Genomic DNA, 26,552 nt, shown 5'->3' on the forward strand with positions numbered 1-26,552 from the left:
ATTTATAGTAGTGGGTTGCTATGACTTTGGCTATTGGAAGAACTACACAGCTGCCTGCATGTAATTAGCAAGTGGGGAACACCAATTGGTGCAGAGGGCATCACCTGCTCATGAGCATCACCTACAAAAGCCATGCTGCAACCTAGTCAAACCAGTTCAATCCCTGTAGTGGAGAGAGAGAGAGAAAAGAAAAAAGAAAAAAAAATACAAAAAACAAACAAACAAACAAAACAAAACTAGGAAGACATAAACTGGAACAAGGAAGACAGCATAAAAATAAAACAGGTATGAGAAATATGTAAGCATGTAATTGAATATAGTACTCGCTCTGTAATAATAGGATAGATGATTTTGAAAGAATTATATGTGCCAACAAGACTTGCTGTAATGATGTCCTGCTGAACATCTGATATGGACATAGCATCTGGCTCTGTCTGCAGTGGGCCATGCCTGTCAACTGTACAGATATTCACAGAATGTCAAGATTTACCCATCATAGTGTTTGGTCTGTTCCTCCTAACATATATATTATTCTGGCAAATAGATGGGGATGGAAGTCATGAAGTAATGACAAACACTTGAGTTTCAAGACACCACCTCCCTCAGAACAGTCATAGTAATGCAAAATGTATTATGCTACAAGCTTTATAGGTTTGTAACAGGCATATTTAAGATCTGTCCCTGTTTATCCCCCCTAATTTTAGGCTTTGTCCAGACATGAAGCTCTTAGAGGTGGAGAGGTAGCGTCACAGCTGAGGAGCCTGACTCACCCTGGGAAAGGACAGCTCACATATGGCAACCACTAGAGTGTCTTTCAAACAGTCATGACTGTGCCACTGCTAGGCCAGTTAATGGGATGTTGTCCATATCCATATGTTACCTGTGAATTTGAGTATTATACATTTGTATTGTAAACCTAAGGTACCTATATAGGGCATGTGCATAGTAAAGTACTGTTGCAGATGTGTGTTAAACTGCATGTGATATATTGAATTAATAACATTCAACTGTACAGTGTTCTTCTGGACAATAATCACAGTTGTGACTGATATCTGTAGTCACATACACATATACTTGTGTTATGTCAGCTATCTTAATATGTTATCAACACTGATTTCCCTGTTGTTACCCATTGATGTGGACTATTGTTCAGAAGTCCTGGTATAACAGGTTGAGAAGTATGATTGAGCTGCAAGACTGTAAATACAGTGTGCCATACTGACATAGAACACAAAGGTATACCAGGTATCCTCTGAGCATGTGTTTGTATACTCATGTTCAGCTGAAAGGCACAAAAGAAATAACATGGGTTACAAGCAGTCTGGAAAATAAGTTGCGCATGTTGCACATGTATAATATCAGTGTCACTGCATACAACAAAATAAAATGTGTACAGCTACTGATTGTTGCATTGCCATGACACTGATATGGGCACTACAGCAGGAATGATTATCAGGTAGTAATCAGAGAAGTGTACAGCTGTGTTATGAACATCTGTCCTTGCCTACCACTAACAGCTATATCAACACCCATATACACTGGATATCCAAAGTGAACACACCCCTGTTTGAATGCCAGGTTTGTGTGCTGCATGCCAATGAGACCACAGAAAATCATTTCAAAATGTTTCTCACCTCAAATGTGACCCATAACCTGTACAATTCTATTGGAAAAGAAACAAAGCTGTATCAAGGAAGGTGAGCAACCATTGCCAAGTGAAGATGTGTCATGGTATTAGAGTACAAACCAAGACAAATGTATGCTGTAATCATCTCAGCAGGTGTTTGCACAACACATCAGTTTAAGGGTGTGCACACACATTCAGCTGGCTTACTGTACTGAGTATTATTTCCCATGTTTTCACATAACAGATTGTTATGTTTTTAATTGAATTAAGCAGGCTATAGGTCACATTACAGGTGGGGGTTGTGTTGAAATGAGCTTTTGTGGGGTCATGTTTCAATTGCACAAATACCAGACATTGTAACAGGGGTGTGTACACTTTATATCCACTGTAGCTATATGGAATCAGCAATACCTGACCTTAACAACCAGCCTCCACCAAGGATAGAGTAATCCCCATTGGTGGACAGTAGCAATACACAAAGCACATAATAGGTTGCTATAGTGGCTGTACAGGGACACATAGGTGTAGACCACAACCTGGAAGCAAGTCTGCCTCTATCTGAGGAAGCATGTAGGTTCACAGGTGACTTCCTGTAAGGCTGACTATGACTATAAATCAGACATATCCACACCACTAAGGCCAATTGCAACAATGTCTCCACATATGTAGTCAGTCTCAGAGGCAGTAACACAATTCAACCTGTACTGGGGGTAAAGCACACCTCATACACACATCCCATGGATACAGGCAATGTGCATCAGACAGGTTAGGTGGGAACAGTGCCACCCTGTCCACAACATTTGTACAGGGGGATATGCACATCAACCACACTCCTGCCCTCATCAGTGGTGCACGTGTACATAATGCCTACTGATGGCAACAACAGCAAGTCTCCATGGGGCATGAAGTCAGGCATGTGCTCACAGCTCCATCACACACTACAGTCAAACACAAACTTGCCACCATCGACACACCATCCACATGGAAGATGGTTACTTTCATCTCTCTACACAGAAATTAATGTAGAATAGAGGCAGGTCAGGGCCAGAAGTGTAATGCAAGATGCCAAAGCCATGATAACTTACAGTGTTATGGTATAGTCTGGATTATTTGCAAGTAATGCTCACTGTTGATGTGCAAGTGGACAACCGTATAAGGTCCTGTGACCGTTTATCCTGTTTATGTCTTCCAGGTAATATGCAATGTCCATGGCTGCCAACATTCAGCAACACAGAGATTGACAGCATAATACAGTATGTCATACAGCATTACAACATATTATTCAGCTGCAGAGCCCAGGATCTGCAGGAGAGGACCACCCTGTGGAACAAGCTTGTCCACAAAGTAAACAATGTCGGCATTCACAGCCGAAATTATGAGTAGGTGCGGTATCGTTGCACTGACCTCATTTGCCATGCCCATCAGAGGGCTGCTGCCGTTGTATGGGACCAGCTAGCCACAGGTGGGGGTCAAGCCATCCAGCCCCCACTGACACACACTGTGGAGCTCCTCGCCAGCCTTAGGGCACCTGCCCACTGGACATGCCATGAAGCTGGACAGCATTGTGGAGGTGTATGCCACCCACACAATGGATGACGAGCGTGCAGTTAAGACCCCAGTGCATATTACTAGAACACTGTTGCTTATCCATTTTTATCTGTAAAATATCTACATGAATATGTCAGATAAGATAGTCTGATGCTGGAGTGTAGTAATGTGTAGATGTGCATAATCCTTAGTATTGGGGTTTATACTGCTGTTGTGCTGAAATGCTGCTTCCACCCTGTACCAATGCCACAGGTGTGGCTACTGACATTACTTCTCTCCCACAACTATTTAGGTCCCTCTGGTGTACAACTGGGACAGCAGCCTGTAGCTGGTGAGTATGGAGTTGCTTTGTTCAGGTTTGCCAATACATCGGCCATGTTAAGGCCATGCTATTTGCCATACACACATTTAACACACCTACCCATAATGCATGATGTACCTGTTCATTTTTGTTGGTGTTAACTGCACTGCCTCACAGTGGTCACCGTGGTGGCATATCTGAAGGGTATGTAAGATTCCTGCAGTATACCTCACAACCTGTCAGTGCAAGATGTGTAGACAGCGATAAACAAAATGGTGGGACAAATGGTCTACAGTAGGGACATGGATGAAACATTACCCTTATACAGTGGATACACCAGTGTATACACCATTACTACAATGACAACTGTTCCTGATATATACAACGGCAGGCCACAATAACACATTCCACACTCTTTACAACCTGTAATGCGATCCTAACATGAGCAATGAATGTGTAATATAGAATCCTATGATAGGACAACAAATATGGAGTATACAAACCTTACAAAACACTGGAACCATATGTATGCACACACTCCAAATAACATATTGTGGAGGCAGCTTGTGATGTACTGACAGCATTCACTCTTCTTGAGTACACACCTGCCATCAAGTACAGGGCCTCAATGTCACATCAAGTAATGGTCTGATGTCCCAGAAGTATGTCCATGACACGGCACAACTACATATGTGGTGACATTTGCCCAGTCACCTGCAACAGAGGCAGCCATGGCTTGCACACATCTTACAAAGCATGAAATGGATCCCATATCTGAAAGGTAGCAGTCAGGAGTGGGAAAAGTAACCTTACCTCACCATTGCACATACCATGGCAAACAGTGCAGACAGTGATCTAGAGGTGTATTAAATATGGGACAACAGTGATGCAGAAAATAAACAGATGCCCATCCAAAACAGATGACAAAACATGTTGCAAACTGGTAAGGGAGGCTGCCCAGAGACATGCAGCAACACTGAGGGAGTTGCAGGAATGTCTACTAAATACTGTCTGTGTAGTACCTGTGTTGACAATCACCTGGATTCTGCATAAGTGTGGCATATGAGTTAGGGTAATCAGGCTGAAGATTTGTCCAGCATGAAACATCATCCAGGGCTCTGTACAGGTGGCATATGCATAATATCAAGTCTCCCAAAGGCATGTGTTGCAATGTGTAATGGTGTCATGAGACCAAGGCTCAAACCTACAGACAGTATTCATAAAGATACATGTGGTACACAAGACACACCTCACTCCACCTCAGGGCCACCATCCCCAACTTTTAGCTTGCTGGTGCCAGTGTACAACTGCAGGATTGCTGTTCATTAGCTGGAACTAGGCCAGTAGACATGGTGGATGGAATTTGGAACACTGCAAAATAGCACTCATGTGTGGCCCATAGTTGTCAGACATCTGCAATAAGGCTGATGACGGGGAGGGGTGTCAGCTTTAAACACAACAGTGAACTGAAGCATACATGCAAAGCTAGCTAAGAATGACTGTATCTGAACACAGTCAAGGTTATGAATCATGCCAGACATAACCCAGACTCTACAGCAATCATGAAGCCACTATGTGACCTTCAAGGGCTGTGTACATGAGCTGACCTTGCAATCTGGCAGAGTTGTGGGACCTTTGTAGAGCAGACAGACCAAATAATGCCAAGTAAAGATGGGCCATGCTAGTATACCCCTTCCAGGAATAGTGACTGCTGTAGTTCACTTAACAGATGCTTCAACAAACCATTGTTTTAAGGGTGTGCACACTTATGCAACTCACATATTGTATGCATCTCATTCAGCATCTCCACGTCTAACACATTTGTTTGATACCACATTGGATTGCACAGGTCATATGTCACATATCAGGTGTGTGTAATGTTATCAAATGCAGTAGTGTGGCCCCACTGCAGGTGTGTACACTCCTCATATCCACATTAAGCTTTGAAGGTTGTCGGTGTAACCGGATTTTATTGCACATACATGCACTGCTGATAATGAGATCTGCAAATCAAAGGTCAGACATTAATTATTGACATCAGTCCTCATATCATCCCAGTTATGTGTCAGACAAACACATAGGGGCTGTAAGCAACAGAGCAAACATAACTGCCAGACATCTACACATTCAGCAGTGGTCAGTACACTTGTGAGGTATGGTGCACAGTACCTGCCAGTGTGCTCTACAGGTGCACAGCAATTATGTGTACATGGCTGCAGTGTGTTCCAGGAGAAGGGGCATCAGCTACTAACACAACTCATGCATCACAGAAATGTATATTGTTGGTAACAAGGATTATGAATGGCTGCAGTGCATGCATGTCAACTGTGGGGTAATGAGAGGTCTGTGTAATATCTTTGTCCCAACTCACCTGTAAGTGTGTGTGTGTGTGTGTGTGTGTGTGTGTGTGTGTGTGTGTGTGTGTGTGTGTGTGTGTGTGTGTGTGTGTGTGTATATAGAAGTAAACCATAATGTACAAGTCTTAATTTAAATTTCTTGTCTGCCCCTCACAGGTGGCAATGTGGGTCAGGGTCTCTCCTGCAGGCAAACTGAAGTTAGTGTCCATACAGACTCTGACAATGATGATAGGCATAGTGAGACACAGGCAGGGTTGTCAGGGGCTGAATCTGTGCCATTGGTTGGCATCCCATTTTTATCCACCCCCATCCCCACACACAGTCACAATGCCCACACATACCCCGTCACCAGTGGCCATAGATGAGGGACAGTTGGCGGGTGGTGGCATAGGACAGAAAGGTTTGGTGACCATGGCTAGTGTGTCTGTACACAGCAGCCATAGCCAGATAACCGGCGAGGTCCCACACAGGCAGATAGACAGAGTGCTCATAGGAGGGCTGTTGGCCATCATGTGCCTGGCAGAAGTGCCACAGCAGGTGTCACCAGATGCATGTTTCGGGCCATCATGGAGGCATATGCATGTATGGAACGTTACACCAGAGATAGCCTGAGGCTCCAGAGGGCTACTCTTCCTGCTGTACATGGCTACACCCATGATCATGCAGATGCCCACCGTTATTTTGTAGAGGTCATATATAGACGCTTAGGTGAGATGGTGGAAATCCTTGACTGTGTGATATCTGTGGTAGAACATGTGGTGGGAGTAGAGCATTGGCCATATGGAAGTTGGTCAGCAACACCAACAGGTGGAGGTCTATGTGGATGTGCACTCCTGCTCCCGTAGTGACAGTACCAGCATCAGTGCTGCAGGGGGGTGCTGTCCACACCACAACACAGCAGGCCACATGCACATGGTCCTGGTTGGTCCCAACAGGGACCCAGATCCAGCGGACAATTGTTCTAATCACGGGAGAGTAATATATCTTGATTCTGCCTGATGGTGCCCATGCAATCCCTGGCAGGCGCAGGTCCCATGTCCATGGGTGGACACAGTGAACTGTACTCCCTGCCATGTATGGTCTGCAGCTGTCCAACATACCCGTGTATAGGGCAGCCACATGGCAGAACTGTGTGCATCCATATACACATCACCATCACAGCTAGGGCACCTCCATACTTATACACACCATGTCTGCACAGACCATTTAATAAACAACCCCCTAACCCACACACATGATGTCAACCAAGCATCTCAGCCTAGGCCTCTGGCAAACCCAGAGCACACCCTGTGCATATGATGATACCTGTGCCACATCCTTGTCATTCATACCATCGATGCAGAGACATGCTAATATGGTTCTGATGCACAGGGTGAATATACTAAAGTTTATCAATGTAATGCTGTTTAAAGGGTTGTCAGCTGGAATGTTTAAAGCTTACACGTCAAGGTGTGTAGCTGCCCAGCCATGATGCATTATTGCTGTTAAACACTGACTGAATGTGGTCTCCATAATGTATTATGTTTGTGTTCTAGGTGTCTGTGTGTCAGGAGGATGTTGGTCTGCTGTCCTTTCCTACAAGGGGTGTGGCACTGTGGTAACACATTGACTGTGTCATATCCCGGGTACAGCTGAACACAAGTAACAGGTCTGTATAACAGTTATTGCATGTGCCACATGGCTGATAGGTCTGAGGGGTGTATACAGGTGAGTGCATGGTGGCTGATGTAAGCAGCTCTTCTACAGTGGACAATGGTAGGTGTACTGGGTGGCACACAGCAAATGTTTGTGAATAACACACACACACACACATACACACACACACACACACACACACACACACACACACACACACACACACACACACACACGCACACACACACACACACATGCACACACACACACACACACACACACACACACACACACACACACACACACACACACAGGCTTTTATGTTGATGCAATACACAGAGAATACTGCTCACATGGATGTACTTTATTTTGCAGAGAACTAATTTTGGCCTATGTAATTTCACCAAGACAAATTGCCAGAACATCTCATCAGTAAATAATCAGTCTGCCAAATTTAATTTAATTGAAAATGGTACTGGGTGGGTATATGTTCTTTTCCCCAATGTAGCACATTCCTGGAGTTGGTATACATAGTTGTGCTGGCATGAGAGGCACAGCCCCCCACTTTGGAGGGTGTGGGGTGGCGTAGAACCACACATAGTGTGATTAACAACTACTTAACCTTTAACATAAACTGGACCGTATAACAGCACAATAAGAGGGGGATACACACAACAATACCTCCAATGTGGGTGGCTGTGCCCACAACAACCACACCCAACTATATATACTAACTTGAGTATCACTGCACAGCTGTACACTGGGGTAAGGGGCATTTTCACATCCACTACTAGTTTTGATGGAATAAATTTCCACAAGATGATTGCTTTGCAATGTTGCCTTTTGCCAGTTAGTTCTCGGACAAATTATACTCCTGGGAAATATTTTTTCTGCAAATTGAAGTAGATCCCTTCACATGCACACACACTGAAATTAGAACCCCCTACCTATGTACGTATTGCTTCTAATGTGTTTGGCCTTAATTGCACACACCGCAGAGCTTGTAAGGTGAGGTGTGTCCCGAGCTTCCTGTAAAGTGAACAACATCACCAGGCCTTGTACAGTATGGTAATGGAGGATGCACTGGGTGTTAATGGACACTACATAGTATAGCATACTGACATATATAGTCATAGACACATTTGACAGACTGGGTTTAGTGGTGCTGACTAACTTGTCAGTGAGTCCATACTGTTACAGAGTTTTTGCACACAGCACATGCATTATTGGGCTGAAGAGTGACATCAATTACCTGTACGGTTGATGGTGACAGCGATCCTCATACAGTGGACCTTGGGACATGTACTAGGGGTACCATGGTGTAAAGACAATATACCCAGCACCCCCACCCCTCAACTGGATATTGTACTCACTGAAATCCATGATAATGCTCTGACATACCCACAATCACACATTTACCAGGACTGCAATACAAACCCTTGTCTATCTAATTATTGCTATTACATGGATATGCATTTATTGCACACACCACATGGATATTAGGGTGAGGCTTTTGTCATGGCTCTCCTAATGTCAGCAACATCACCATCCCTTATAATATATGGCAAGGTTTAGTGTATTGGGAGAATGAGGCCTCAGAATGCTGTCTCCTACAAATATGCACACTCACACACACTTGCACACACATACACACACACACACACACACACACACACACACACACACACACACACACACACACACACACACACACACACTCACATTTGCTAGGACTCATAGGGTAACCTATCTACCCATTTGTACAACAGTGTTATGCTGGTACTGCAAGCTCCAGGTAGCCCATAGGGTGAAGAGTGTCACAAATGTGAGTTACAGCAGCAGCTTTCTAAGTATAGCACTGGGGGGTGTAGTGGATGAGAAGGCCCTCAGAGTATTTTCAACTACAAGTTTACAAACACACAAACGCTGTTATACTCAGTAATGCACACAGACATATTTGTCAGTACTGAGGTCCATAGGTGCAGGTGTTCCTAGGTGTGTACCAGGCTAATTTCCATGGAGATATGAGAAGAGAAGGGCTTGTGAGTACACTGGTATCATGCCACCTGACATTTGTCAGCAGGCCATCTATCAACTACTGCCACTTGAGTGATCCCCAGGGTGACAGTTAAATTCAACATCCACTCATCTGGTTTTCTCTTGAAGAGGGCCAGTGAGGTGCTCCAATTGACATGTATACAACATATATTGCATACCATGGCCAGTGTCTGGTTTAGGGACCTGTACCCAAACATGTTCTGCTGACTGTGGTAGTCTGGTTGAGGTATCCATGGCACGTGGTGCATACAGAGTGGGATTTCCTAGCTGTGGCATTCGTAACATAGCTGGGCAGACATGTCAGTCAATCAGAGATTGCCTGTAAGCAGCCAAGATGAATACCTGTCATCTGCACATCTGTACAGAGGTCAGACAGAAAGTTCATAGCCAACAGGTTATGCATTAGGATGAATGTTTTGATAGATAGACATCTGAAACTGATAGGTATGCCATTACTACATGACAGCAATCCTCAATGCCATGTCCTAAAAACATAGTAGCCTACAGTTAATATTAACATATCAGATCATTATCCAATAGCAGATACATAAAAACATACAGCTCAAACACCAAGCACATGATAGTCCGTACTCCGAGTCCAGTTTTGCATGTAGAGGTGTATGGTTCCAGTACTACAATCTGCAATCTACTCTTACGTGGAAAAGCACTGTTAAAAGTAGTAATGTAATGATACGATACATGCAAGTGTGACTGCATATAACCTGGGATACTACCCAAGTATGAAACACATACAAAGAGAAAAGTATGTGGTACTACTGATGTATACTCAGGTGTCACATACAGTATACTCACACCCCTTGCTAATGTAATGACAGCACATAGAAGCATGTTATGTACATGGAACTAAATATACTTATTAAAGATGTCATTACCCTGCTATTTGATCAGACTGGAATGTGATCACTAATTACCAGGGCTGAGCTATGCTAAGCAGATTAGCGCACTGGTAAGCGAAGCCTAGACGGTGTAAGCGTGTATACATTTAACCGTACATTAGTAGTGCATATTGTCATGCAAACCTGTGCAAACCTGCTTAAAGACACTTTAAAGTGCCTTAATCACCCTGTTTCCATCAGCCCTTGTTCTGCCCAGCAACAAAAGAAATAACTCATGCAGGTCTTGAACCCAGGACACTGAAGTCACAGCACTTAACCACTAAGCCATCTGAGCTGTAAGAATGTCTGTTGCTTTTTCAAATATATCATTCAGTACACTTACTGAATAGCAGTGAACAACTGCTTTGAGTACTACAATTGTTTACTACTTGTTAGTGAAACCAGTGTGGAATCAGTCATGTTTCTATATCTAAATATACACATACCAGATAAATATGGTGAGATACATCTGAGAATGAATATGCAACACTAATGTTTACACATAAAAAGGATATAGTAATATATACACGTGTGTGTGTATGTATATATATATATATATATATATATATATATATATATATATATATATATATATATATATATACACACACACACACACACACACACATATATATATATATATATATATATATATATATATATATATATATATATATATATATATATACACACACACACACACACACACACACACACACACACACACACACATATATATATATATATATATATATATATATATATATATATAATATGACCATAACATGTAGCGGAGTCATACCTCAGCACCATAACCCTCAACCTCTTAGTGCAAGGGAACGTAATGTAAATATTGCAGTTATAAATGTAAAATGTTGCTACAGTAACAAGGTTTGTGTCAACATACATGTTCTGAAGGAAGGCTCTTCTGAAACTGACATGTATGCCATCAGTTACTGACAGACATCCTAAAATCATCATAGTGAAGTACCACACAAATCACAGTACTGATTCTGTGGAATACAGCAGAAGTATGAGCAATAAACATGGACAGTCTGAAACAATTTAGTCTGTCGAGAGGTATACACAGAACTCCTTAGTGCAAGAAATGTGGACCAAACCTGACAAAGGGGATGCTTAAAGCCATGAAAATGGGGATATATCCCAAATACTGGAGTAGATAAGCGCACACAGTTGATGCAATCACACCCTCCTCTCTGTCCTAACACATATTAACTGGAGGAGCAGAGGTACCAAGGTACATACTTTCTACTAGTTAGTGACATACATCTTCACATCATCCCACTGCTTTGTCAGAAATACACAACACGTATGGTCGCCAGGTAACAGTACATCTGACAAATATGTGGACATAACATTACACGAGGGTAAATGCACTGAGCTGCTAGGCATGTCACCAAGCACTGTCTAAATTACAGGCAGACTGCCACAACACTAACCCAGTTTTCTTATGGGGGTATACACATGTAATTGCAAATATAGCAGGCACTACAGGCATGTAACAGCATGGAGTGACATACACCAGTGTGAAAGTGCATACCCACAACCAATCTCAACACAGTCACAGTCACATATGATAAGCCTAATTAATAGTACAGAACATGGACTGCATGAACAAAACCCATCATCATGTTTGCCACTAACCCTACATATAATGGCCCAATTCACAGTGTAGTTTGATGCCTGACTGTGGTATGGGACATGTCTCAGTCTGGCCCTACAAACATATAAGCTGATAGGGTACCAGAAACTGGAGCAGCATGCAATGTCAGATAGAACAGGACCAAGAACACTGACATCTACCCCAGTCTGCACACAAGCCTAATAACATATTCACAATACACTGCTACACAATACTGACCCCCTGTCAACAATCACCATAAGTACACAGATCTCACTACTGTACAGACTACAACAGAATGTCCAGATTTTGTCCTCAAATATAAGGCCTCCTATACATGACATGTCTGGCAGTCTGATATATCACTGGCTTGATATCAGGAATGATGTCAGTAAATAATGATATACTGTACATATGCACCTCTTACTGCATGACATATGGACAAAGGGTGACAGACCTGGAGGACAGAGGCACAAACACAGGGCCATTATTGACATATTGCAGTTATAAACTGAGAAAATTGCTGGTGTAACAGGGTTTGTTGTAACATATCTCTTCTGAGGGATTTGAAGTCAGTAACACACATGGATGTTACCATTTACTGACTGCAATCATCAGACTATGCTACTGCACTTATAAAGACAAAGATGTGTGAGTAACACACCAAATCTAAGGATCCAAACTCTGGCCATTCTGCAGATAGCACTACAGATGAGAGTTTTCTCAACTACATAACACTGTCATGTCAGACTTTAAATCATGCAGAACAGCCATATCCACATAAACCCTGTTAAACTAACATTACTTCAAATGTAGAATAGTAATACTTACATTCTGTCCCCATGTCTGGAACATCCCCCTCCAGTTTGTTGGGGTGTCTCCACAGTGTTTGCTGTAATAGGTGTTTCCAACTAACCTCTGAGATGCTGTTTGTCAGACAGCTACATGAAGTCCTGCTCACAGTGAAGAAAAACGGCCAATGCCTACATGAAGTGCTCACTTATAGGAGTGTGTTTCCATGCAATTGGATATAGGAATGATACCACAGCTGTTCCATGCAATTAGCAAGTGGAGGACTCCAGTTTGTGCACAGGCCATCGGCTGATCATGAGCATTACCTACAAAAGTTAAGCTGCTGCCTATGCAAAACAGATGTATTTTTCTACATCTACCAGAGAGACAGAGACAGAGAAAAAGAAGGAAAGAAAGAAAGAAAGAAAGAAAGAAAGAAAGAAAGAAAGAAAGAAAGAAAGAAAGAAAGAAAACAAAAAGCAAGACCACCACAACCAGACTACAAAAAGAAATCTGAGAACCCCTGTCTTCCTGTGAAATACAGCAACTGAAACAGGCAAAGAAAAAAAGGTATGTGAAACAAGTACTCATGTAGCCTTCCTCAAAAAAAAGAAACAAAGCCTGGGCTAACTATCGCAACAGTAAATCCCAATCCAACAAACAGCTATACCTTGAACTAGGTAACAAAGCCAAAATACTTACCAAAACAAATAAAACATCTTACTACCAAAAATTACAGGACAAACACAGGGACAACCCACAAAAGTTCTGGGCACTAATTAACTCTATTCTACAACCAGGAAAAACAACAACCCCTACACCAAAAACTGAAAATAACCAAGAAAATATCCCCACACAATTTAACAAATTCTTTACAGAAACTATCCAAGCCCTTGCAAATAACCAACCTTACAACAATATCCCCACCTCTGCAAATACACCCCCCACCAGTCACAATAAACAACTGCCCCAACTTTAGCTTCCACCCAGAACCAACCAAATCCATTGAAAAACTACTCCTAAAGCTCAAACCAACTTCTCTAGCTGTCGATAAATTACCCACTGAATACCTCCAAATGGCTGCAGAAGCCGTAGCATATCCCATCTCCATCTTAATAATCAGATCCAACTCCAAGTGTACAGTACCCCAGAGCTATGGAAAATATCACATATCATCCCTCTACATAAAGGGGGTACCTCCCTTGAACTCAATAACTACCACCCTATAGCCATACTATCCCCATTATCTAAAATTTTAGAGAGGGTAATACACAAACAGCTAATGTAATACCTTCTAGATAATAAACTACTAGAAACAGAACAACATGGCTTTATACCCTTCTGCAGCACTACCACTGCACTTACAGCATTTACTAACATCATCAACAATCACAGAAATAATGGAATCTTTGTATCCGCCACATTCCTAGACTTATCCAAAGGATTTGATATGGTTAACCATACAAAACTCCTTCACTCACTATCCACTCTAAACCTTACCATCCCTGCCATCTCCTGGTTTAAAAACTACCTAGAGGGAAGACAACAAGCTGTAATGTGACAAAACCAACTCTCTCCCTCCCTACCAGTCTCCCTAGGGGTACCCCAAGGCTCCATCCTGGGACCATGCTTTTTACTCTCTTCACCAATCAACTTCCATCCAATATTCCCAAAGCCTCAATAGTACAATATGCAGATGATACCACCATAATATGCGCAGACAAAACAACTGACCTTCACTCACAAACACAAGAATGCTTTTCCCTAGCAGAAACTTGGATCACCAAACAAAACCTCATTCTGAACCCAGCTAAAACAAAACTACTATTCTTTAGCTCCCACAGAACCACACCTCCCTCCAATATTTTCATCATCTCCTCTAATAACAATACTACAATCACCTCCACCAATCATACCAAGCTGCTAGGGGTTGAAATAGATAATCACTTTAAATTTGACTTACATATTTCTGTAACCATAAAAAACTGCATAAAAAACTTGGTCTACTCTATCGCAATAAAAAATTTCTCACCGACCACTCCAAAATTGCAATAGCCAGGACTCATCTATTATCCACCTTACTGTATTCCTCCCCCGTGCTTACAAATCTCCGCAAATCTGACCTAAACAAACTTGATAGTTGTTATAAGATAGCTAAATTCATTACAAACTCACCCATCAGAATGCACCACTGTGATTGCCTAAAAACTGGCTAGAACTTCCACTACTACATCAACTCAATCAACTGTAATTAGCCCACAAAATAATACATTACTCTGATAACACCCCAGCCCTACAAAATCTTCAACCCTATACTACTACCAGGACCTTAAGGTCTAGCACACAAAACCTTCTCAAAGTAACCAAATATAACAATGAGGCTGGTAAGTCTGTCTACAGCCACTACATATCAAAAACCTGAAACTCCCTTCCTGCCCATATAACTGAAAGCAAATCCCCAACCCAGTTCAAGAAACTAGTCAAAACTCACTTCAGGAATAACAGACTATGCTCCTGCATCCCCCCTGGCTAATATCTCATTTCTGAAATTTCACCTTATTAATTAAGACTGTCAAACCTACCAATTCAAAACTCTGTACCCACTTAAGACTGTTAAACAATTGCACGTACTGACTCTATAGTGGTTATTGTAAACTATCCCAGGAATGTTGTGTTTCCACTATCTCCTAAAATTAATATCTTATTGTACCAGGAATAGGTATCCTAACTTTTAAGACAAATTCTATATCATATTAATGTCCTTCACATCTAGAACCAGAAACAATTGCTCCATGGATCTTTTTTTTCTCTTTTTTCTTTCCTTTGAAAGTAAACTATTCCAGGAATGGCATGCTTTGTAATATCTTCAAAAGTTAATATATATTAACAAATGAATGTATTCTATCTTCTAAGAAACATTGTATGTCAAAGTCTTGTCCTTACATTCTTCTCTGTAATAAATTGTACTCTTGGAGCTTTTCTCCATGGGACTCCACTGAAAATGGAATTCTATCCAGCTGGACTCTCCCGGTCAACAAATGTAAAATAAATAAATAAATAAATAATAATGGAATGTAGTAGAGTGTATGTAAAAGAGATAAATTGGAAGTTCAACAAATATTTCCCAACAGCACTTGCAGTACTGATATACTGCTGATCAGAACCTACGACCATAGCATCTGTGTCTGTATATAAATATAAATATATATATATATATATATATATATATATATATATATATATATATATATATGATATGTATGTATATATATATATATATATATATATATATATATATATATATATATATATATAGATTCCATACACTAGATCGAAGGTTCACTACTTTGAAATAGTGTATGGAATGCACACTGCAGCGAAAGTGCACTTAATCGCAAGTGCACTTATGCGAAGTTCAGTACAACGAACGGGCATTGTACTGAACTTCTGTGCAGTACTCACGTACCTTAGGGTTAGGGCAAGGGTCATGGTAAGAGGACAGCCCGTGCCCTAACCCTAAGGTCCGTGATGATTGCAGCGCAGTGAAGGACATAGCAATGTCCACCCTAACCCGTGCCCTAACCCTAAGGTCCATGAGTATCGCACCATAGTGGAGGACATAGCTTATTTTTTGATGTCCTCCACTGTGCTGCGGTACTTTCAGTGAAGCGCACTTTCGCGGAAGTTCACTTTCATTAAAGTGAACTTTCGTGCAAGTGAGGCTTCCTATTACAAGTTTGAAGTTGTGAACTTTCGTTCTTGTAATAAGAATATATATGTATATATATATATATATATATATATATATATATATATATATATATATATATATGTGTGTGTGTGTGTGTGTGTGTGTTTGTATATATATATATATATATATATATATATATATATATATATATATATATATATATATATATATATATATATATATAGTGACCCATAACAGGAACAGTTCACCTGTAAAACCATGCATCTGGGCTCATGTATTGCACCTACAAGGCAGGCCACCTGTGAGGGTGGCAGACATTGTATCAGCATGATGTTTCAGTCAGGTGTGCTACTTCATACTGCCATATGTGTCAGTACTCTCACTGTGGTCTGTTTGTCTATAATATCACATCCATGGGCATTGTTATGCACACAGACCACTTCCAACCATGTATAGGTTGCAAACATATGGATATGCCAGACATCTGTACAGAGGACTGTACAATGGTTTAACCTAGTGCATGTGAGGTAGATGTTGTTACCACACTATATAAAGTAATGGCAGCGGGAGGTAGTCACCAGCCAAATATGGTATACACATCAAAATGGTATAAGCCACACAAGATATGATCCTCACATACACACAAATAGTTGCCAGCATAAGGATTATAACTTCTGTCTATCTAAGTATGTCTACTATAGTGTTACACTGTTACCACACGTGCTACAGAGCTTACTGAACTTTCACATGTCCAAAGCCACTGGTAACTCCACAGCTGTGGTTAAATATTACAGGTGGCAGACAATCTGCCTTCTGTTCCACCTGTACATCATGCTAGTTCTTCCTGTCTTGCACTTCAACTAGCATTTTGGCTTGGCACTTCATCAGGTCACTGTATCAAGAAGTGTGGCACACCTGGGAGTCATCAGCAGTACTTGTTCATCAGAGGAGTAGCCCCAGTACTTGGTAGTTATATCTACCCCTCCTGGCATGCTTGTAGGGTGGTTATCTGTGCTTTCACCAATTAACCTGGAGCACTTGTCCATTCTGAGACACTGTTGCAACTGCCTCATGTACAAAGACAACCCTCCCCTCTAGACTCCAAACACTCAGACCTGTGAGGCTTACCCATATATCACCCAATGTGGACATTTGCATAGACTGGACTAGCAGGTCATGAGGATATGATCAGCACCTGCACCACACCATGTGGAACATGTAGCTCACCATGACACCCACTTTGACAGCCATGACATACAGTGAAAAGCCACACACCCACCTTTCCAGAGGCACTCAATGTACATTTACCCAAACAGCACAGACCAGCAAGACAGGCACCCACTCAGACTCTATGACATGGCACAAGCCAAGGGATACATATTTTACCTACACAGTGTGACCCTCAACCTAAGCTCATAAGGCTAACCACCTTGCACAATACAGTGATCATGGGCAACTCAATACTGAGGCACACACATATCTCACTCACTAAGCTGAATATGGAGAAGGTAACAGCCAACTATCTATCACATGACAGCATCCAACACATGACACAGCCAGTCATGGAACTCCACAACAACTACAAGTATCACTCTGTGTCCATGTGGATGTGAATGACTTGAGACACACCTCCCTGGACTACATGACAAGAGATATGGTTGAACTCTCTAATTGTGTGGTGGTTGAACTCCATGGTCCAGGCAGGTGTGACAATAGCCCTGGGCAGTGTACCGCTGGGTACCCAGAATGATGCTTCAGTACTACCAACAGATGGGCTGCAACATTGGCTTATGTGTTATGTCTCATTTTCAAGGGATCCAGTATCTCTCTGCTTGGGATGACATGATTGACAAAACCCAATGACCTGCCACAGATGTCCTACATCCATCACCACTAGATTTCCAGGTACTGGCTAAGTGTCTTACCACCCTATGATGCCTTATTAGGCAGTGTTCATGATGTTATTACCACCATAACAGCTACACATGTATGCAATGTGAGGGTCATGCTGCTCAACAGTAGACATCTAACTGTCAGGATGCAGTCACTCAGAGCAGTTGGTGGAGTGGAGGACACATGTCTGCTGTAATGGAGAGGTGGTTCACAGCAGCAGACAGCAGACCTGCAGTATCAGGCTATGACACATTCCGCATCTGTCAGACCCCAAACATGGACCACACCACACCTCCACAGGTGGTGTTGTCTCCATATTCATTATGGCTAGGAACACCTCCAGACTAGTATCCCATCATAATGCATTGGAGATACTTCCAATAAAACTGCCTTGGGGTAATAGTGCAATCCAGACCATAGCCTGCTATGGGTCCACATCTAGGTCCCTAGACTGTCAATGCACATTCCTCAACACCCTGCCATCTATGATGGTCCAACACAACACTGACATAGTATGAGTCATTCAGCTACCCCTCCATCACCTGGGGAAAGTGGCCAAGTTCCAAGACCACACTATATTAAACGCCAAATATTTAATGAAAAGCTTTTGGGCTCATACCCTTCATCAGTACATGAATTAAAATGCTTTTTCAAAACCTTAAATAGAGGTTACATATAAACACCTGATTCAGGCAGCCATACAGAATTAACCTATAATTAAACATTTAAAATAGTTCTTAAAAGCATATACACTGATAGTGTCTATGCTATAAAATTAGCTGTACATAACTATACAATCCTATTATTAACACCATAGCTTATTGTTATATTTAAAACATTCAAAGCATTAAATGAAATAAAATAAAATAAACAAATCAATATATGGACATTGAGTGGGGCTATTATATATTCTCTTTCTGTTTTTTAATTAGTATCGGCTTTATACTAACCATATTATTTAAGCCTGGTGATGAATCTGCCTGTAACTTTATAATCCTTTCATATTCTCTCAGTTCAAGAATGTTATTTATATCTCCCCTCTTATATCCATATTAACTACACTTACACCCCTAAATTTGAAATTATGCTTATCAGTGTATATGCTTTTAAGAACTATTTTAAATGTTTAATTATAGGTTAATTCTTTATGGCTGGCTGAATCAGGTGTTTATATGTAACCTCTATTTAAGGTTTTGAAAAAGCATTTTAATTCATGTACTGATGAAGGGTATGAGCCTGAAAGCTTTACATTAAATATTTGGCATTTAATATAGTGTGGTCTTGGAGTTTTGCAGCTGCAGAGTGTGCTTTAGTTTTGTTTCATCTCGAAAGTGGCCAAGTGCCAGTACAGTAGCCCAACACTTCTGGGAGTCATCATTTCCATTGCCCTGGGCCAGCTCATACTGAACCCTGGTAGAGGATGCAACAACCTTAACCTGTGTTGACTACTGAGATATGGGACTGTTGCTCATCCACAGATGTCAATCCCTGCATAGTGAAATTCACACAGGCTGTAGTCAACAAGAAACTCAACATGTCAGCCACACCCCCCACAAAGGTAACCACCTTGCAAAACCTCTCCAAAGCTGGCTTTGCAGCCATGAAAACAGGGTTGGATGTCTTTACTGCTCCCATGGCAGTATGAAATGGCTGCATGACTGTGGAATCATACACATAGGCATGGTACAAACAGCTACATGAATGCATGGTACTAGCCACGGCCAACTGAACCCAGACACTGTCCTCCAAACACTTGGAGACAATGTGTTGGTCCCCTGCCATTACTAAAGTGTACATCAGAAGGAGAACACTGTTGCAGAGAAAGGTGGTGTCCCATGACTATTGAACTCCCTTATTAGCCTCAAACACAACTTGGGATCCCACATGGAATCCCCTACAGGCATCTATGATGGCAGAGATGCAGCAGACACTGACAACAGTCACAACAGCCTTTGATAGTTACATCAACAACCTCCACAGCATTAAACACAAGTGCTATGAGTTACTGCACAATGCTAATACCTATCCTGAGACAACATATATTGCCCACAGTCTTGGCAACACATTTAGTGCCAGCTTTACCCCTCTCTCCCCCCACAAGTGAAGTGCTGAGTGAATGTGTTCTCACATGCTGTATCCCATTTCTGTTCTAGGCATCTGTGTGTCACCAGGATGTGGCCCTGCAGCATGGCCATGGGGTATGGCAGTGTGGTAACACATCCACTATGACATAGGCAGGGTATAGTATGTGCACGGAAATCCCCTGTCTGTAACACAGTGATTGATATGCCTCACAGATTATAGGGCTGAGGGTTGTACATAGGTATATGTTGATTTACATCTGTTTCAGAATGGAGAATGGTACGTGTTGTGGTTTGGACACACCTCCAATTGCTAATAACCACAGCCACAGTGGATATTCATCAAACAAATACACCAGGATTACTATTCACACACACACACACACACACACACACACACACACACACACACACACACACACACACACACACACACAATTTGCCAGTACTGAGATCCATGGCTTCATTGCTTCATAGGTGTGTAGTAGGTGAATGGGCCTGAAGGCTGTACAAGGCTAGCCCAAGGAATACCCTGGCATGAGGCCACATGAAAATAGTCCATAGTTTGGCACAGGAGTATAGTCACTGGAGTGGTCCCCAGAGGTGGGTATTGCATTCCTCATCCACTCATGCAGATTTCTATTGTGGGTGGCCAGTGATGTGCACTGCTTCACATGTATGTGATTTATATTCCATAACATGGGCAGTGTCTGAGTTGAGCACATATCCCACATGCATGTTCTTTGCATTGTGGAAGTGTGCTTGAGGTCTCTGGGCCATGTTGTGTGGACAGATTGGTATCTACAGAAGTATCATTCCTGACCTCGTTTGTTGAGACCTGGCTATGTAACTGAGATAGTGATTGTACCTACATAGACAGTATGATACGGGGATTCATTGGAGTTATTGGTGTCTGTCCATACAGGGCATGTGTATAAGGCATGGTATTCCCTTTATGGGATACATTTGCAGACTCTACAGTTGTTGCAGGCATCCAGCAGGGAATATGGCAAAAGGGCCACTGTACACATTGATTGGGCTACTGAGGGGATGGAACAGGGTTCCATGTCCTTTTACTTGCTGCATAACACACATTCCATCAGGAGATGTAACACATCAAAGTACTTTCTGATGTCAGTGGCACTGTCAATAGGCATGTAGTCCACTGTTATCACACCATAGGTAGTATCTGTGAGGCAATTCACAGGAAAACTACCGATATGGTGGTTGCTGCCTAGCTAAGCATGTTTGTGTATGATCCGTGGGTGGAGAGTGGTCTCTGAGTATTATAAGGGTTGCATATATTGTTCACTAATCCATACTGTCACATAGTCATTGCACATGGCACTAGACATTTATGGCTGTGGATTGTCTACACCAACCTCTATGGTGTTTGACAACTGTTGGCCTTGTAATGTGGACATTGGGACATATAGATCCTCAATATAATAATATAGCAAAACCCACCCCACAATGGATCCTGTTATTATGCAATCACACCAACACCCACACCCACACAGGATACTCACACACACACACACACACACACACACACACACACACACACACACACACACACACACACACACACACACACACACACACACACACACTTGCCAGTACTGAGTTTCAAACCTCTACCTAGCTATGTATTGCTACACACTTATCACATGCACCACAGAGCTTATATGTTGGAGAGCTGTCCATAGGTATCTCTGAAGGTGAGTGACAGCAGCAGTGCTAAAGGAGGGGTAAGGGAAGTGTAGCAAGTATGAATGTCCACAAAATCAGGTGTCAACAAAGACACACACTCTCTCCCACAAACACACACACTTTCACAGTCACCAGGATGAGGATTAGAACACCTAATTAGTTTGCTACACTACAGTCTTACACAGTTATCACAAGCACCATGGAACTTCTATGTTGAAGAGCTGTCCAAAGGTATCTTTGAAGGTGAGTGACATCAGCAGCAGTACTAAAGGAGAGGTAAGGGAAGCGTAGTAAGTGTGAATGACCACAAAATTAAGGGTCAACAAAGGCAACACACTCTCTCTCACACAAACACACACATTTTCACAGTTGCCAGGGCCAGGATTAAAACTCCTACCTACCTAGTTTGCTACACCATAGTATTAAGCAGTTATTGCATGCACCGTGGAGCTTATGGGCTGAAACGTGGCCAAATGGTTATTTCAAGGTGACTGACACCAGCAGCAGTGCTAAAGTAGGGCAATGGGAGGTGTAGTGAGTATGAATGGTCTCAAAATCATTCATCTCCAAACACACACAGTTTAACATAGGTTCATACTAGGCTATCTGCACTGGTGGGTCATTTTAAGTCTAGCCAGGTATCCCATGTGAGAATCAAACCCTGCATCTTGTGTCTATAAGGCAAACACCTTAACCATTATCTCAACTGCCATGTCTGGGAGTGGAACTCTTACTTAACTAGTTTGCTACACTACAGTATTATGCAGTTATCATGAGCACCACAGAGCTTATGGGGCTGAGCCTTGCCCAAAGGGTTATTTCAAGGTGACTGACATCAGCAGGAGTGCTAACATGGGCAATGGGAAGTGCAGTGTGTGTGTGAATGGGCCATAAATCATTCCTCTGGAAACACACACACATGCACACACACACACACACACACACACACACACACACACACACACACACACACACACAACTTTACATTTGTTGACAGGACTGAGTTTACAAATGCTACATGAATACTTATTTGTACTATAGTGTTACACAGTTATCACAAGCACCAAGACACTATAGGGCTGAGGGCTAGCAAAAGGGATGTCTACAGTGATTGACATCAGCACATCATGTGATACAGACCAATGGGATGTGTAGTGGATGGGACAGGTCTCATAATGGAATTCTCTCTGTCACTGTGTGTCTCTCTCTTCCCCATGTCTGTGTGTGTGCACGTTTGATATATTATAGTCTATTGGCCTTAGATATTTGTGACTATTCCTATCTAATGTGTGTGTGAAGCATAAATGATGTACAATTTGGTGTGTGTGCACAGACATCTGCAAATGACAGATATGTATACTCCATGACAGATATGTATAGTCCACTGTGTTGTCAAACATGGGCTTCATTTCATGTCGGAGCATGTAGGAGCATGCCCAGTATGATCTTCTGTATTGAGTGTGTCTCCATTCCAGGTAGGGTTGTACTCCAGTCCAGGGTTTGGTGTTCTACACCTACAGCTAGCAACCTGTTTCTGCAGGATATCTGTAGATAGGTTGACAATATAGAGTCACAATGGGTGAAAGATAGGGGGATACTGTAACTATTGCTGTCTGTGCTGCTTGTGTTACATGGTTGGTGTTAGCAGAAATATTTAGACATATGTACTGTTTTACACTGTGATGTATTAAGTCATCAACTACTGACAAATATAATTATTTGCTCACAGTTATTTACCAGGAAAATACAAGATGAATGAAGCTGAGTCCAGTATTGTGGGCCGCAGCCTACACATTCTTGCACACTCCTGCCATTCTCGAGGGATAGCTACAGACACTTGCTGATGGGTCTGTGTAAATGGTAGAGCACCTTGATAGGATGGTGACTGAGGATCTCCTTCTTGTACATATATCAACTTAACAGAATGGCCATATCCTGGTGCGGCCATACCTCTCAGCTGTACAGATTCACCCAGGTTACCCAGAGGCAGGGCTCATATATCTGGTCCGTTCCCCTTCACATTGTGGTTTACAAGCAGGTTTGTAGATAGCCATTAATGGGTTTGCAGGCAGGGGTAGTATGGGTACACATCAGAGTTTTAGATTTCACACACTCCATGACGTCCATGCTTCTACACCCCCCTCTGTTATGCTATAGTCTTCCTAACATTATGCAAGCAATATCTGAGAAGCATCACTATAGTGGCCTGTCATCCCAGTGTTATTTATGGATTGGTTCACAGTTCTTGCAGTAGGACATGGGGGGGGCATGCTACTGGGATTTGTCAGCATGGCCTTGCATTTTTGTTCTGTTGACTGTGTTAGGTTGTTAGTTAGTACCCCATGAGATACCAAACATTGGCACCACAGGTGAGGCACAGGCCTTTGACAGAGGACAGTAGGCCATTTTGTAGTGATGCAGGCCATCTGTAGCAGGACGGTGCATTCTGTCACTCATACATTCCCAGGCTGTGAGCTAGTGGATTCCCCTGGGGTGACAGGGTAAGTGTGTGAGGTGTTACTGGCAATACTTTCTGTCCATATTGATCCATTGGATTGATGCAGGCAGGGTGCTGCTTACAGCATAGGACACCTCTTCAGCATGCTGCATTCTGTGGGTATTCCCATACAGAAGTGGGATCATACTGTACTCATTCCCAACAGCAAGGATATGACCTGTGATAAACCTGTGACTGATGGTGGGGTGAGCTGAGTTCATGTGTGATATGGAAGCTACTTGCAGCTGACTTACAGATATACCTGGGACATTCCCCTTATGCTGCCTTGGGCGTGGACATAGGCAGTCTCTCATTACTTTATAACTGTGCCTTTTGTGGTCTGACAGTGTTTGGCCAGACTACATCAGTATTCTATACTACACAGACAACTAATGTGCTGCTAACCTGTATGTGCAATTCCAAAGGTGTGTGCAGTTGACAGTTACATTATATGCACTCTGTCTAGGGTACTTCCACCTGTGTACTGTGTTTATTTATGGGCCCACATTCATGGCATGTCCATCTTTCAGATGGTGACAGATATTGACATCTGGACAGTGAGTATAGATGACTGCTGACATGGGTATCACTGAGAAGCATTGTGGTTGGCACTGCAGTTGTCAAAACATGGCCCTGTTGACCACAGAACTGCCCGCAGGCCACTGAGACACAATCCTCCATGCCTACATGCTGACCACTTCCAGACAATATTCAACACACAACAACTTAACACACAGACCCCTGCATATTGTACACATGCAACAATCTATCCTGTAGATTGGGCCAGCTCGGGCAATCTGTGCTCCACTGATATTACTCCTCACACTTGCATGTGACTGCATTTCTACATAGGATTGGGGGGGGGCACACCTAATGACTTTAAACATTTGCTATGACTATACTGGTATTTCAGGTACTCTGTTCGCTTCCATTTCATGTTGTATTTTGACCTATCATGCAGACTGGAGGCATATCAGTAGAGTACAGATTTTAGTTTTTATTGACCTACATTTCAGTTTCAGACTTCTTACCCTTCAGAACTAACATACAACTGCCAGACCTGTTGTAGTCTGTCTGTGTAGGTCTGGAGGGGGGCTGTTAACCATTGCCATCATTTGGAGGCCTTAGCCCAGCCTATCTTTATGGTCATCTACACCTGTCCTGCTGGCTGAGACTGGTGTTGGGTATGTGAGCCTCACTGACATGCATGTGTGTGTCCTATGGACACCCACAGTCATTTGGACCACCACATGTACTGCGGTGGGATTTGTCACCTTGTCTAGTACTGCCTAGTATGGTGACACCAGTATTTGTTATGGATTTCATGCTGCCCATATAGGTGTCCCGCTATCTGCTGCCATCCCATTCGGCCACCCAATTCCCTTGCATGCTTGCGTCCATAGCATAGGTACAACTATCTGAACATACTACTCCATTCGGCAATTGATAGGAAGAGTGACTTACCTTGTGGCTGGGCCAGTACTGAGGATGGTGCTGGAGGGCTGACTATGTCGGATGCACATAGTACACTTCCTATACATGGTAAAGCACAGGTAGTGTCATGTTTGGCATCCCTTTTACTGTATGTGCAAGTTAGGGAGAGGTGTCATTCCATGGGTCCCTACCATGTCAGTGTATGTGCTATGCGTTGTTTCTTTGCCAAGGCCTGGGCATACTGGGTATGCCTCCTTCTGCCTGCAGGGGCAGACACAGGTAGTTCCTCCTCTGAGTCACTCTGTGCCTGTGATGACCTTGGCAGTGGTTGGGGGCTGTGTGGCCTTGCCCCATGCTGTTCCTGCT

The sequence above is a fragment of the Protopterus annectens genome, chromosome 12.part0 (genome assembly GCF_019279795.1).
Source record: "Protopterus annectens isolate FY-2018-M chromosome 12.part0, PAN1.0, whole genome shotgun sequence".
Classification (NCBI taxonomy): domain Eukaryota; kingdom Metazoa; phylum Chordata; order Ceratodontiformes; family Protopteridae; genus Protopterus; species Protopterus annectens.